The following is a 15826-nucleotide window of genomic DNA, read 5'->3' on the forward strand; positions in this document are numbered from 1 at the left end:
TTTCGTCCCTGTGAACTTGCGACGTTTGGAGAATTTGGCAAACATATACCCTGAAAGAGGTGAGAGTCCAAGATTAGAATTTTTTTTTTTTTTTTTTTTTTTTTTTAGTTTTACGAGGACTAACGTATCAAATTACTTCTGAACGGACAATAACCAATTGGTTAATGAGTATAAAAAACGGTAAAGTACAGAGTTCAAATATTCTTCTCGTTAAAGTAGAAAGCAAGCCCCACTTCGTCCTCACCCATGATGGCCAGATGGAGAGTAAAACACATGCTCTTTTGTCGTGTATATCTTCAGGATAATTTATTTTTTGCCTTGTCTACAGGTAAGTGAATAGGTATTTCTAAATCTGACTGTAAGTAGCTAAGAAACAAGAAAGACCATTGAAAAATAAAACTGCAGTCATTTCTTAGTTGTTTTGCTCTGAGTAGGAATTCATCCTTAGCAAGAAGGCTTCTGCAATGAAAAGACAACGTGGCTTTACTTAGCTGGACAGAGCACCTTGTTACCACAGCCAGGAAAATTAATGCATTCCACTCGTCTTCCTGGGGACGCAGCTGAGAATAACTTCAGCTCTCAAATTAATGCTCTCAGATTTGAGACTAGTCCTCATTTGCTTAGCAAGTGGCTGACTAAATCGATCTGGTTATTCTTATTCTTCTGATAGCTGAACCTCAACCTGAGATGGACAGAATGTCAATCAAACCACAGCTGCAAGATGTATTCATCAAACTGAGCCCATCCGGTGAAAGAGAAATGAGCACCGCATACATTATTGAGATGAAGGGACCAAATAAAACTTTTAATAAGAAAAATGGGAGGGTATTTTAGAGCGTCAATGAAAAGAAACAATTATTCTCTATGTACATTTTCTCTTGCAATGACCTCTGATTTATCTGTAGAGAGAGATGTGTATACACTCCACAGATAATCCAGATGCTTCAACATAATGAGAATTTTCACCTTCTTGATCTCCGTATTAAGCAGCAGTCAGGGAAACAAATTGATTAAATTTAATGTTTTTCATTTCTTTCTCTATGTCTACCATCTGGCAAACCATATAAGAACTTAAGCAATTACAGAGTTAGAGAAAAAGAATCTAAAGTCTTCGATAAACTAATTCATCTTCTAGAGAACCAGTTTGAATACCTGAGAATTCATTATATTAAAAGTATGTTTTTATTCTTTTAAGTGCCTGATTTTTTCCTGATTTCCCTCTTGATTTTCAATTAATAAATAGATTTCATACTTGTTAACCCTATCCAAAAAACAGTTGCAGAAATCCTAGGGATTCCATGAGGACCACATCCTCTCACTACAATACTATAAAGTCTTCTAACTGGTTTTCCAATCACCCTTCCTAATGCATCCTTAATATAGCTACTGAAATGATCTTTCAAAAAGTCAATCTGCTTCTTAATCTCTTGCTTAAAAAGCATTTAAAAGTTTCTCCTTTTGTTAACTAGTAGTTTTCCATTGAACAGGATGACGCCCAGACTGCTAATGGCTTTAGCCTACTTCACCAGCCTCACTTACACCTGGTCCCTCAAGGGAAATTTGAATTCAATTCTCCTGTGCTTGGAGACTCTGTGCCCTCTGCCAGGCACTCTATTTTGTCAGTCTGGCGAACTCAACAGAAATCTAACCTTTTTTGTGAAACCATTTTATTCTACTTATTGCACTGCATTATAATTTTCAATGTGTCATCCATCTCCCCTTAATTAGGCTTTCAGCTGTTTGAGGACAGGAGTTTTCTTTTTATTTTGATATTTTTTATTTTCAACACCAAACAATATCTGGCACACAGTAGAGGCTTGGTAAGTCTTTGTTAAGTGAGTGAATTAATGAATAAATTTTGAACACTTCTACCTATGGTGGTTATGTCTCACTTCCTTGATTATTTATATATTCTTATTGTAGGCCTGCAAAAGGCATCTGTTTACTTCCAGAGCTGGATATGATTTGACTTTGCAAATACACAGATGACAGCAAAGCTACCTACAACTACTTCCCCTTGGAAATGGGACTGTATTCTGTGAATAAAAAAAATTCAAACACAAAAAAATTCACTTTCATATCCTATTGGTACAATGGAGGAATGAGAACGGCAAATTCACTAACTGGTTCTTCATCTTATGTGGACATTCAGACCTTTTGGTGAGTATTGGTTCTGAGTGTAGAGATTAGAATTTGGAGGAGTCTCTGACTTTTTAATGAACTGGTAAATCATCTCAGGTCTACGAAGATTCATCTGTTAGTTGAATCAGTCTAAGGTAACGGTGCTTCTTCTAAGATCTCTGGCACTTAGGTTCTCCAGTTAAATTATGTGTTAAAGTAGATGCTCATATTTTTCTACTGTCCAAACTTAAGAATAAGGTCAAAATTATGGCGATGTTGCTGCAGCTCTATTTTACAGTTCTTAAGATGACTCTTTTTGTCATAATAGGATGATATATAATTGGGGAGAAATGTGAGTGTTCTCTTTAAATTGGCTCACACAGTTCAGCTGCTTGATATTTTTGAAATTTTCTGATTGAATAATAACAACAGTGTGTTTAGTCTGTTGAATCTATCATCTACCAACCATTTTAGCACCAGGGACTGATACTTCTATGAGAATATAATGCCTGATGATCTGAGGTTGTGATGCTAGCGCTGGGGAGCAGCTGCAAGTACAAATGAAGCTTTGCTCGCTTGCTCACTTGTTTGCTTGCTCACTCGGTGGCTTGCTAGCCATTGCTCACCTCCTAATGTGCGGCCAGGTTTCTAACCGGCCAAAGACTGGTTCTGGGCCATGGCCCAGTCCCTGGAGGATGAAGACCCCTGATCTTTTGAATTTGGTGTTTTATATATATTGCCTCACTTGATTCTAGCTGCAACCTTAAGATGTAGTTATATTTCCATTTTAGTAATAAGACAACTGAAGTTTGGGGAAGTTAACTCCTGGAGCCGTATAACCAGTAAGTGATATAACTGTTGTTTGGACTTGGGTCTTTCTGTCATCAAAGGCCACACTTTTCAGTTTGATCCCATCTTTTACCCATTCTCCATTCCATTCTAACAACAATGTGTCGGTAGAAATTTCATCTTCTAAGCATGAGATGACAAATACTCCACAGGATGAATACCATACATTTATAAAAGCAAATGAGACAATAGAGGTGGTAGTCTGTGAGTGTATATGCAAGTCTCCTGTTTATACTTAAACTTTTATCCACTAATGTTAGCTGGTTTATCTTGCCAGTAACAGTGATTATGGTGATTTTCTATTTTCCTCATTTATTAATTAGAATTATTTTATAAAGAGGTGCTACCTCTCATTTTCTGCAGTATATCTACATGTTTGTTCAACCCTAGTGCACATGTAAAGTAGTTTTAAAAATTGCTAATCCACACCTGATGAGAAACAAATTTAAAACTAGAGTATATTGCTTGGGCACAGTTCTTTTTGTCTTTAGCCTTACAGTACCCAGTCAAAATGCTGTTTTCCAAAGTTACTTAGGTCACTCCTTTCTTGACCTGCTTCAGTGTGGCTATTTGATTTATTTTTAATTCAGTTTGATATTCATATGTCATGGTCTGCATTCCATCTTGTGGTCTGCCCACATCCTGATTGATTTTATTTAATTTACGTATGGTAAAATTCACTTTTTGTGATGTACAGTTCTATGGGTCTTGATAAATTATTAGAGTCTTACATCTTCCACTGCACTTGTATACAGAATAGTTTCATTACATTCAGAATACCAAATTCCAAGATGCTTCTCCTTTATAGTCAACCCCTTCCCCTACCTTTCAGCTACTAACAATGACTGATATGTTTCCCATATCTATAATTTTGCTTTACTAAAGTGTCATATTAGTGGATTCATACCCTTTTAGGTTTGACCTCTTTCATTTAGCAGATGCATTTTAAGATTCATCCATGTTGTTGCGTGAATCAGTAATTCATTTTCGTAGCTGACTGGCATTCTGCTGTATGGATATATCACAGTTTACTTGTTCATTCACTGATTGAGGGACATATAAGTGGTTTCCAGCTTTCAGCGATTATTAACAAAGCTGCTATAACCATTTGCATAGAGGCTTTTGTATAAAAATAAAATTTTCATTTCTCTTGGATAAATACCTAGGAGTGGGATTGCTTTATTATATAGTAAGTGCATGTTTAAATTTGTAAGAAACTGCCAAATTGCTTACCAAAGTGGTTCTACCATCTTGCTTATCCATCACCAATGTATGACATTCCTTGTTCCTTCTCTTCCTTGATAGCATTTGCACTTGATAGCATCAAATTTTTTTTTTTTTTAGCTATTCCGGTAAGAGCGTAGAGGTATCTTGTTGGGTATAATTTTCAACTCTTTAATGACCAATGATATCGAACATATTTTCATATGCTTATTTGACATGTGTATGTCTTTTAAAATAGACTTCTATTCATAACTTTGGCCCATTTTTAAAAACTTAGGAGATTTAATTTCTTCCTCATGAATTTTTCGAGATACAAGCCCGCTTTCAAAATGTGATTTGACAACATTTTCTCCCAGTCTGTGGCTGTCTTTTCATTCTCTTCTCAATAAATTGCCTTTGGCAGAGCAAAAGTGTTAAGTTTTGATAGAGTCCAGCTTATCAGTTTTTCCTTTTATGGATTGTGCCTTTGGTGTCACCTAAAAATTTCCTGCCTAACCATAGGTCACACAGAGTTTTTTCTTATGCTTTCTTCTAGAAGTTGTATCATTTTATGTTTACCTTTAGGTCTGTGACCTATTTAGAGTTAATTTTTCAAAGTAACATGAGGTATAGATTGTGGGTTTTGTTTTTGTTTTTGCTTACGGGTTTACAATGATTCTCGCACTATCGTTTAAAAGATCGTCCTTTCTCCATGGAATTGCCTTTGCACCTTTGTCAAAAATCAGTTGAACATATTTGCATGAGTCTGTTTGTGGGCTCTTGACTCTGGTCTGTTGATCTATGTGTCTGTCTCCATCAGTGCTGCATTGTCTCTGGTGAGTGTAATTTTTAGTGATTCTTGAAATCAGGAAGCACCGTCCTTCAACTTTGTTCCTCTTCTTCAGATTTATTTTGGCTATTCTAGTTCCTTTGTTTTTCCTAGAAATTTTGAAATTAACTTGTTGACACCTACAAAAAATTCTGCTAGGATTTTGATTGGGAATATGCTGAATCTATATATCACATCAGGGAGAATTTAGTATTAACACTATTGAATCTATCAAACCATGAACATGATATTTAGGTCCACTTATTTCAGTCTTCTTTGATTTATTTAATCAGTATTTTGTAGTTTTCAGCATATAGATCCTATATATAGTCGATTACATTTATATCTACATTTCCATTTTTTGGTATTGTTGTAAATAGTATTTTTTAAAAATTTTGAATCCAAATGTTCATTGTGAGTATTTAGAAATGTAATTGACTTTTGTATTTTGATCTCATCCTGTGATCTTGCTAAACTCACTTATTAATTTTGGGAACTTTTTTTGTGTATTCTTTGAGACTTTTTATATAAGCAGTCCTGTCATCTGCAAATAGAGTATTTCCCCCTCTCCCAGTCTGAATGACTTTATTTTTCTCACCTTGTTGCACTGGCTAGGACTTTCACTATGATGTTGAATAAGAGTGTTGAAAGGAGGATATCTTTGCTCTGTTTCCATTAAGTTTGATATTAGTCATAGGTTTTAAAATAGCTATCCTTTGTTAGGTTAAGGACATTTCCTTCCATTCCTAGTTTTCTGAGTTTTTATTGTGAAGAGATGTTGAATATTGTCGGATGCTACTGAGATAATTATATATTTTTTCTATAGTCCGGTAACATGGTGAATTACATTAAATTTTCAAAAGTTGAACCAACCTTGCATTTCTAGCATAAACCTCCACTTGGTCATTCAGTATTACCCTTTTTATATATTCCTAGATTTGATTTGCTAATAGTTTGTTAAGGATTTTTGCATCTATGTAGAGGGATATTGGTCTTTCTTTTTCTCTTATTACAATGTTTTTGCTTTTGCTATTAGGATTATTCTAGCTCCATAAAGTGTGTAGGAAGTGCTTCCTTTTCTTCTGTTTTCCGAAAGAGATTGTATAGAATTGGTTTTTTTCTTCCTTAAATGTTAGAATTTGCCAGTGAAATATCTGGCCTGGAGTTTCCTTTGTTGAAAGGTTTTTAACTACAAATTCGATTTCATTACTACTCATAAGACTTTTGGGCTTTTGGTTTGTTTGTATGTTTTTAGAGTGAGTTAGTGTGCTTCTTAATGATTGTTGTATTTTGTCAATTTGCAGACATAGAGTTGTTTGTAGTCTTCCCTTATAATCTTTTTAATCTCCGTGAGGGTCTGTCAAACTGCAAATGTTCCAGGAACACAAGGAAGTGTGGTCATCCCATCTACAAGATATGTGGGGTGGGAAAAATGGTAGATGGGAACCTCTGTACCTTACGTACCTTTTAGTTTTATTTCCATTTTAAATCACTTGAATGTGTAACCTATTCAAAAAATAAATTAATATTATTCTTTAAATATCTGGCATAATTCCTGTCATATAGTTAGATCTTAATGTGTGCCATTGAATAAATGAATGAATCTATCAGCATCGATGATTACCAGAATTTCATTGAAGAAAATGGGGGTTATCATTATATATCTAGTTCTGAAAGTCTACTACATATGTGTCAGAATTGAATAATGGGTTTGGTTTGTATTCCTCACCCTCTGGTTTGGTAACATAAATTTTATCATCACAGACTTCGTTATATTGCTTTTTATTATTTATATCTTTCTTTACCTATTTGCCAGTTCATTTAAGTCCTCTTGTATATGAAGAAAAAGTAAACTGCAACTTGCTGTATAAAATCAGGAGGAAGGAAAAGGAAATTCTTGAGGTCCTATAGAAGACATCACAGAAGGTTTCCCTATTTGTTACTTTTCCTCAAAACCTGTGCCTCATCTCCATGGTTTCTATGGGGATTTCCATTTTTTGAGTAGATCTTTCTTAATTATATTTGACATAGATAGTACCTTGTTATAATTGTGGTATATATTCCACTAAAAACATGTAAATTGAGATCACAATATCACTTAGATATCTTGATGAGATAATTGTTAAATATTAAAAGGCTAAATCTTCATAAAACATTATTTAATAAGGTTATATTACCAAGTAAAATTGTTTCTCTTCTGGCCCTTCACAAATAGAAAATGCATATTCACAATGCTTTCTTCATTGTTTCCCCACAATTATCAGTACAGAAGACCTACAAGGGTAGTAAATTCAATCACATTGATGATAAAATCAAGTTTCTACATTAGCTCTGAAGTGTATATTGTCTCTTGAAACCTTTGCTAGCTTGGCTAGTTTCATTTTCTACCCCTTATATATTCTTCCTGGAAAGCATCCTGGCTTTTTAAAATAACTTCATCAGAAACATTCTTTTTAGCTACAGTGCTTCCAATGTACAATTTCTTTACTTATATAAACTGAACAGTTTAATAAAGTAAAAAAAGACTGCTGTTTTATATAATAATGAAAAAATTGGGTTCATATGTTCCTTAATTTACAATTACAGTATTAAAGATTTTCTTAAATATAAATCTATCTTTGTCCCAGAAATATTAACCAGTATGCCTGACTCTTTAGCTGTCAGATCTTGAGAAAGTTACTAAACACTGTGCTTTAATTTTTGTATTTGTACAGTAGAGAGTATTAATACTACTAGGAGACAAGAGTCCATAGGTTTCTTACATTTCTCTGTGACTTGTGAAGAAAGGCACTGACTGCACTTTGTTCTGGACTATCTTTTCAAAAATATTGTACAGGGGACTGTCTTAGAACATATAATGTCTGCCTTGGAGCAAAGGGCAGACTTGATTACCATTCATTATAACAGATTTGGATCCCTGAACTCGGGGATCCCCTCCTGTAGATCAATCCACCGCATGTGCAATTATCTATCTAAGCCAACCTGTGAAGTCTCTGCGGTACTTGGGTGAAAGGAGAACTAATTCTAACATGCTGATAGTCATGCTGCTTGCTGTGTCATGAGTAACAAAGTCTGTTTCTGATCCAGGAGTCTCATGTCTCTGTTAGCATCTATGTAACTGTGGCAAGATAACTTGTAATGTGCAAGTAGAGTAAAATCTTAGCCTCTTTACAGTTTCTGACACATATGAAAGAGTCTGGAATGCAGAAAATGCTCAGCAAATATTAATATTTATCACCATCAACATTATCTACCTTCGAAAATACTGAGATTTGACCTGGAAATTATGCTTCTAGGAATTTATCTGGCTGAAAGTTGAAAGGTACATGTAAAGGGATAGATATTAATTGTAAAAATTTTTCTAATAATAAAAAATTAAAATACACCTAAGTGGACATTCTCTACGTTTGCTATTGCCACAGTGATACTGCCTAACAAAATCATTCTAAAACTCAGTGTCATAAAAGTAAGCATTAATTTTCACACTCACGATGTCCACAAGTTAGCTGAGAACTCTGTTCCATGTGTTTCCTTCAGGGTCCCAGGGAAAACAGGCAATGACTACCTGGAACATCCCCTTCTTGGGAATGATAGAACAACAAGAAGTCAAGCCCAACTGCGCAAGCATATTTCAAATCTCTGCTTGTGTCACATATAATAACTCCCAAATGGCAAAAGCAAGTAACATGGCCGAGCCAAAAGTCAAGACACAGGAAATGACACCAGGAACACCATAAAGCCATGGCAAAGGTGTTGGGTGTACTACAGGAGAGTGAAGAACTGTAATCTACAATTTAATTTACCATGAACAATAGGAAAGTGATTAAGTAATTGTAATACATTCACAATAAACAGTTATCCAAACAAATGAGTATATTTGAATGTTCTAAAATAGAAAATATGCACAATACATCACTGACTGAAAAGAACAAATTGTAAGATGTGTATAGGATTTTATTTTTATTTAAAAGAAAAACTTTTGAATACATGTATTTCATTTACATAGTAATGAGCTTAGATAGAGATATAAACTGTTAGCAGTATTTATTTTGAGGATTAGAGTTGGGAGATAAAGGATAACTTCTACTTTATACTTTATATTTGTATTGTTGGAAAAATCTTTAAGGTATGTATTATTTTGTAATAAAAATCTGATAAAGAAAAAATATTGAAAGAAAAAGATAAACAAAAACGTTTTTATTGTCCAGGTATTTTCTAGTTGATGACATTTCCTATTCCCTTTCCCTGGTATACATAAGAATAAAATCTAATGTCTAGTAGTTTTAGGTCTTAGACCCTGCCCCTACAAACCTTCATTCTGGTTCAGAACTGATCTGTGTTATACCACGTAAGCACTCTTAGAATTATATGGTACATTTTAATTTTATTGGATACCTTAGTGAAACAGAGCATTCCCAAGAATATTTGAGGATTTCTGAGTTTCTCGACACTTGTTTCAGATATGGTATTTCTGTTTAAAATTACCATTTGGTTCTTTTAAAAATAATTATTATAGTTTCTGTTTCTCAATTGAGAACTTCTACCTTTTCATTCATTTCAGGAAATGTCCGGTGGGATATGTGAGCCTAGAACCAAAAGAGAAGTTTAGGGTGGTAGCTGTAAATCCAGAAACTATATGTGGAATATAAATGGAAGCTGAAATGAAGTACCTGATATTATCCAGGAAGATTGTATATTCAGGCATCAGCGGAGATGGAGAAGAATTAATATCCTTTCTAAGCTTGAGGACAGCCAAGTTGTTCCTCAGCCTTCTCCTTTTCTGGGAAACAATGCCAAACACCCAGTTCTATTTTCTCCACATCTATTCTCTTTTATAATAATTTTATTTGTTCTACTCTGGACATTTACTTGTTTCTGCACATTACACTTAAATGAAGGAATTCAGATTAGAGGCATTTATTAGAGGCAGAACATTAATAAGGGTTCTGATTAATCAATAAAGAGAACTACCTCCAAGGTATTTCATAATCTTTTTTGCTAGTCTCCATTAATATAATTTAAAACTTTTAAACAACTTTTTTTTGCATCTTACGTGGTATTTTACTTACCTAAGATAATATTGAAAGAAGCAAAAAATAATTGAAATCTTCCCAAATTAATTAAAAACCTCAGCGCATATCTAATAGTAATGTAAAAGGGTAAGAAGGGAACACAGATTTATTGACATATTTCACAGAAAAGTTGGGCCTCTGCATTAAAGTGTAATAAATAAGGGAAGAAGGTTAACAGTGTTACCAATACATTCAATACATACCATAATATATCTGGTTTAGTTCTTTAGATTTTGTAGTCAGAATTTAGAAGAAAATTGTAAATTGTGTAGGTTTGGGAATTGCATAAATTAAATACTAATGTTAGTTTTTGCAGTGTTATAGCAAATGACCAAAAGACTGGAAAAAGTATTGGGGTGATTGCAGAAAGGTGTGAAATTTTGTTTTGGGATAGAGAAAATGTTCTAAAATAGGTTGTGGCGATGGATGTACACATTTACTCTGTGAATATGCTAAAAACAATCGAATTACACACTTCGATGGGTGAATTATATGCTATTTGTATTATATCTTAGTAAAGCTCTTTAAAAAAATGCTGGTTAGTGATTAACAGAGGGGAGAAGGGGGGGGAGGGGAAGGTAAATGGGGTAAACAGGATCAAATATGTGGTGACAAAGAAATCTAACTATGGGAGGTGAACATACAATATAAATATATATATGCTTTACTGTTAAAATGTATAGCTGAAACTTATCAGATTCCATTAACCAATGTCACCATGAAAAATAAAAAAATAAATAAAATAGTAAAAAAGAAAGATAACTCTCTGCTCACCTTAATTCTGTGTGTATGAACTCTTGATTTGAGGACTTTGTCAGCATTTACCTTCTTCAAGGCTCATTGGAAGAATAGCTCCTGACTCATTAAACAGTTCCCAGATCCCCCTCCACCCCCCAAAAAAGAATGCTAGGGCAGTGGTATTTATTTGCTAACAGCATTTGTTTTAGCTACTATATCTCTGTTCTCCACTAGCACAAGATAAAGGGTAGAGCACCTAGCAATTCTGAAGGAGCTAAGTTGATATGAACAAGGATTTGGTATACATGGACTAAAGAAAGGGAAAACAAAGCCTGGACATTTAAGGTGCTAGACTGGCTAAATTGCACAAGTAAAAATCAGCTGAGTTTACACACGTAACAGCAAAGATAAGCTCCTGTTGTTCCAGATAATGTGATGATGTTACTCATCTTACTTAGAGTTCTCATGGAAACAGTGTCTCAGGGCCATGTAATCCCTTGCAAAAATGTATTCACAAATAAACTCGGAGTAGATTTAATCTTGAGGGTACCACAAAAAGAGTACTCTATCAGCTTCTAGTGTGGGGAGGATAAGAGTCCATGAATAATAACATAAACAGAATGAAAGACTGCGAGGATGGCTGTGGACTAGGAACTAAAGGTGTTTGCTTTAAATCTTCATTTCCTGAGCTAGAAACACTTTTTCTAATTATTCTGTGGCTCAAATTCTCTTTCTAGGTTTTTGGAGAAATCTCTTAAGAAACTGGTAGACTGATGCACTAAATTTTGTAGACCTTCTCTGAAATGTCATTGTCTCTGGTACATACTTGGTGCTTTACTACACCCACCCTAGTTCTCAGCCATGTCATTTCTGTGGGACAGATCCCATTTCCATCTGTAGGGGTAGGTCCTGATTGGTGTAGGCATAAACCAAAGGAATCAATCGATCCCAGCTTCCAGCCCCCCACAGTGAATGGCTCAGAAATCTGCCTCTGATCCAATTGGAATCAATAAGACCTAAGAAGAGACTTTGCAGGGGCTTCAGGGGAAGAGAGGGGCTTTCACTCTTCCTATGGGCTTAGGGAAATAAAGATATGAGGGAGTTAGTATTGCTGTAGCCATCTTGCTACCACATGAGGAACCAGTCTGATGATGATGTCCTGAGGAAGCCAAGGCAAAATCCTAGTGTTCTAGTTAGGCCTAAAGTCAGGCTGTGCCTGGTGCCAGCCCTAACTGAAGGTTTCAGTAATGGGAGCTGATGTATTTCTTTCTTTTTTCTCTTTCTTCTCTTTTGCTTTTCTTCCTCCCTCCCTTCCTTCCTTCCTTCCTTCCTTCCTTCCTTCCTTCCTTCCTTCCTTCCTTCCTTCCTTCCTTCCTCTCTTCCTCCCTTCCTCCCTCCCTTCCTTCTTTCCTCCTTTCTCCTTCCCTCCCTTCCTCCCTTCTTTTATTTTAGGGGAGAGTGGGGCTAAATTTAGTTTGAAAGCATAACTAATATAGAGGTATATCATACAGTGTGATTCTCAACAAATATCCTCTAATAAAATGACAAGATATATTAGCTGAATTAGACAGGTTATCAGTACCAGCCAGCTAGGCAAGAATTGTGTTTGCATGATAGTAACATAGACACAAACAGTGGGTTATGTATCCAAGAGTTTATTCGTTATGTAAAATAAGTCCATTTGGCATTTCAGGCTAGTACAGTAACCCTGAAAGGCCAGGCTTATTCTATCTATTTTGCTTCTCTATTCTCATCATGGATTATATTTTCAGTGTTAACCTCAGGGTCCAAATGTAGCTGCTGAATGCCAGCCATCCATGTCTGCAGTTTGAGGCAGAAGGGAGAAAGAAAATAAGAACGAAAGAATGCGCTTTCCAGTTAAATCAATTTCCTTTAATCATTATTCCCAGAAGGCCTATCTATTACAGCTCATTTGCCAAACTTTAATCTTATAACTGTACCTGGAAAAGAAGCTTGTAAATGTAATATTTTAGCTGGAGATATAGCTACTTCTGATAGACTGATTGATGGTTGCCTTAATCCTCCAAATTGTGAATATGTTACCTTACATGGCAAAAGAGAGTTTGCTGATATGATTATATTAAGAATCTTGAGACAGGGTGATTATCCTAAATTATCCAGGTGGACCTAATATATTTCAAGGATCCTTATAAGAGAGAAAGTAAGAGAGTTCAAGGCAGAAGGAGATGGAATGGTAAAAATAGAGATTGGAGTAATAGGCCTTGAAAATGGAGGAGGGAGTGAAAAGCCAGGGAATATAGGTGACCTCTAGAAGCTGGAAAGGACAAGGAAATAGATTCTCCCCTAGAGCCCTCAGAAGGCTGCCCTGACTACACCTTGACTTTTTCATGCAGGGAACCTGATGGCAGCTTCTGACCTCCAGAACTGCAAGATAATACATGTGTGTATTGTTAAGCCATTAGGTTTGTGGTAATTTGTTACAGCAGAAATAGGAAACTAATACACTGCTCCAGATAAAGTCTATGTTCCTTTACCAAGGAAATAGGCTTTATTAGTTTCTGCTGGAGTGGGAAGTAATAACTGTATGGCATGTTATGCACTCCTAAAACCCACTGCTGCTTTTGTACAGCAAGTTTATACGATGATTACCTTTACATCTTCTAATCATAAAAAAAATGTTTCATCTGAAAGAGAATGGCCTTCGTCAATGCACTTTAGTTTGGAACCATAGTTGGCTGAAAAGTCCCCATTGTCATTTCATCAGTTCTTTAGCTCATAAAAGTGATTTTGTTTTGGTGGTAGCAGTGGGGGCAGAAGGGAATAATAGCACCTATGGTGCCACAACTTTAGTTAACAAAAGGACAAAGAACGCATGTGCCACGATTTCAACAAGTGGATTAGAGGGTTCATAATTGTGTTAGAAAACCTACCACCGGAATTCCGATTGTCATCAATATAATGGTTTAAAAAGGGATATTTGACAATTTTAATCACAGTGTAATTTTCTAATGTTGTAGATGCATGCTAAACATTTTGGAAAATTTTGTGTGTTGAATGTCCTCATTGCAGTTGTAATACATCAGAATTCTTCCCCAAATGGGGCTTCTTATGAAAGCCATGAATATTTTCCTGTTTCTTTTGACATCTAGGTGGGTGAAACAAATCTCATTATAAATCAACTAAACGAAAACAACCTAATGCCTAAAATAATAAACTACTGTCATAATTAGGAATAATTATATGTAGTACTCAGAGAAAAATGATTCTTCTTTAGAAAAGTCAAGGCTAAAAGTAATAAAAGTCTTTATTGCAGGGTTTCTGTAATGCTCGTTAGTGACGTTTTCTGAATGCTGTTTAAACAAAGTCCCTCTGGCATGGCAACTGTTGTCAGGTAGGGTTTAGCAGTTCAATGAGATAAGAGGCTGCTCTTAACCAAAAAGCCAGAGGAACCAGATGAAAGCTGTGTGCTGTTCTCACTAGTCAACATGCAGACAAAACAAACAAGAACCCAAATGGCCATGTGTTTAGGTTCTACACACAAGACAAGGCTACGGGAAACTTTGGCCTTCAAGTACGGGGCTGCTGGTGCCATTAGATGGGAGACTCTACCCATTGAGGGTCTAACTCAATAGATGTGGGATGAGATTCCAAGTCACACACTGATTACAAGTCATATATCAAGAAGGCACAAAAAAATGAGATAAAATTTTTTTAAGGAACATCATTGGAACTCTCTCCAGAAATAACCCAGTCTAAGAAATTATTTCTAAGAATTTTTGTGAATGAGGTCGGTGTTATCATTCTGCTTCATCTGGAAGACATCCAAAAAGTATGAGGCGCTAATGTAAAAGAATTGCGATGTTGGACATTATTATTTGAGATAATGTCATGATAGAAGCTTTAGTACCGACAATGAATCCATTGGAGAAGCAGAGTTGGTGGTAGTTGGTCAGTGGATCTACAGTATTGTCCAAAAGAGAGCAAGCTGTAGTTCTAGAAGTGGTACTGATAATTTTTTTTTAAAAACTTTTTATTGAAGTAACACACAAATACAAAAAAGTGCACTCTTCTTATAAATGCATAGCTTGATAAATTTTCACAAACTAATCCACTTGTGTAACTAGCACCCAGATTAATAAAGAGAACATCAACTTCTCAGAATTCCCCCTGTGTCTCTCTTCCAGTCATAACTCCCTCATCAACCCCAAGGTAACTACTTTCTTAACTTCTAAATGGCACTGATTAGCTTTCCTTGTTTTGTACTTATATCATACATTATATTATATGCACTTTTGCATCTGTCTTTCATGCAAACAGTATACTTGTGAGCTTCACCCATGTTGTTATTTAGTTGTAACTTGTTCATTCCCATTACTTTCTAGTATTCCATATGAGTACTGTTGGTTTTTGTTGTTCATGTAGGAATATACTTAAAGTGTGCAAATCATTCTTTCAAAATAAATTTATGAGAAAAGTCCTTAAAAATATCCATTCCTCTAATTCTAACTCTGTCCTCACAATACTGCAAACATCTGATTTGTACTTTGAGACTCTAAACATTATCCACCAGGAAGAAGAACTCTGAGCTGATGACCTAACAGTTCTGATGCTAGAGATTTCCTTCTGCAAGTTAGTAGATAGAAGTCTGGAAATACAACTCAGTGTCCTATGAGTTTGTTTGGTATAAATGGATTTCCTATGGTTCTGTCACCTTCAGGTGAATTGATAAAATTGAAATTTTTGAACCTTCAAAACTGAGATATAAATTGTCAATGAATCTGGGTTTGATATTATCTGATGGCAATCGATCTTAGCTCTACCGGTCTGAACTCTTCGATCTGAACTGTAAAGACTTTCTACTTTAAATGTACTTTAAACTGTGTCTAAATCTATCATTTCTCAAAGTGTAAATATCCTGGAAAAGAATGCTAGTGAGGAGCCCAGAAGAAAATAGAAGTCACGCTGAGACGGAATGTTGTACAGAATGTCACGAAGTCTATTCATAGAGGCGTGGGCCGAGTTAAGAAAACTA

General features: G+C 35.3%; 1 long non-coding RNA gene across 1 annotated transcript; it reads left to right on the plus strand.

Annotated features, from left to right (window-relative positions):
* The first annotated feature begins 93 nt into the window (after window positions 1–93).
* Window positions 94–10620, plus strand: LOC118613716. Its single transcript, XR_004955744.1, has 3 exons — window positions 94–328; window positions 1924–2160; window positions 9564–10620. It is a non-coding gene; the product is annotated as an uncharacterized LOC118613716 (long non-coding RNA).
* The last annotated feature ends 5206 nt before the right edge of the window (window positions 10621–15826 follow it).

The sequence above is a fragment of the Rousettus aegyptiacus genome, unplaced genomic scaffold (genome assembly GCF_014176215.1).
Source record: "Rousettus aegyptiacus isolate mRouAeg1 unplaced genomic scaffold, mRouAeg1.p scaffold_m13_p_2, whole genome shotgun sequence".
In the NCBI taxonomy this organism is placed as follows: domain Eukaryota; kingdom Metazoa; phylum Chordata; class Mammalia; order Chiroptera; family Pteropodidae; genus Rousettus; species Rousettus aegyptiacus.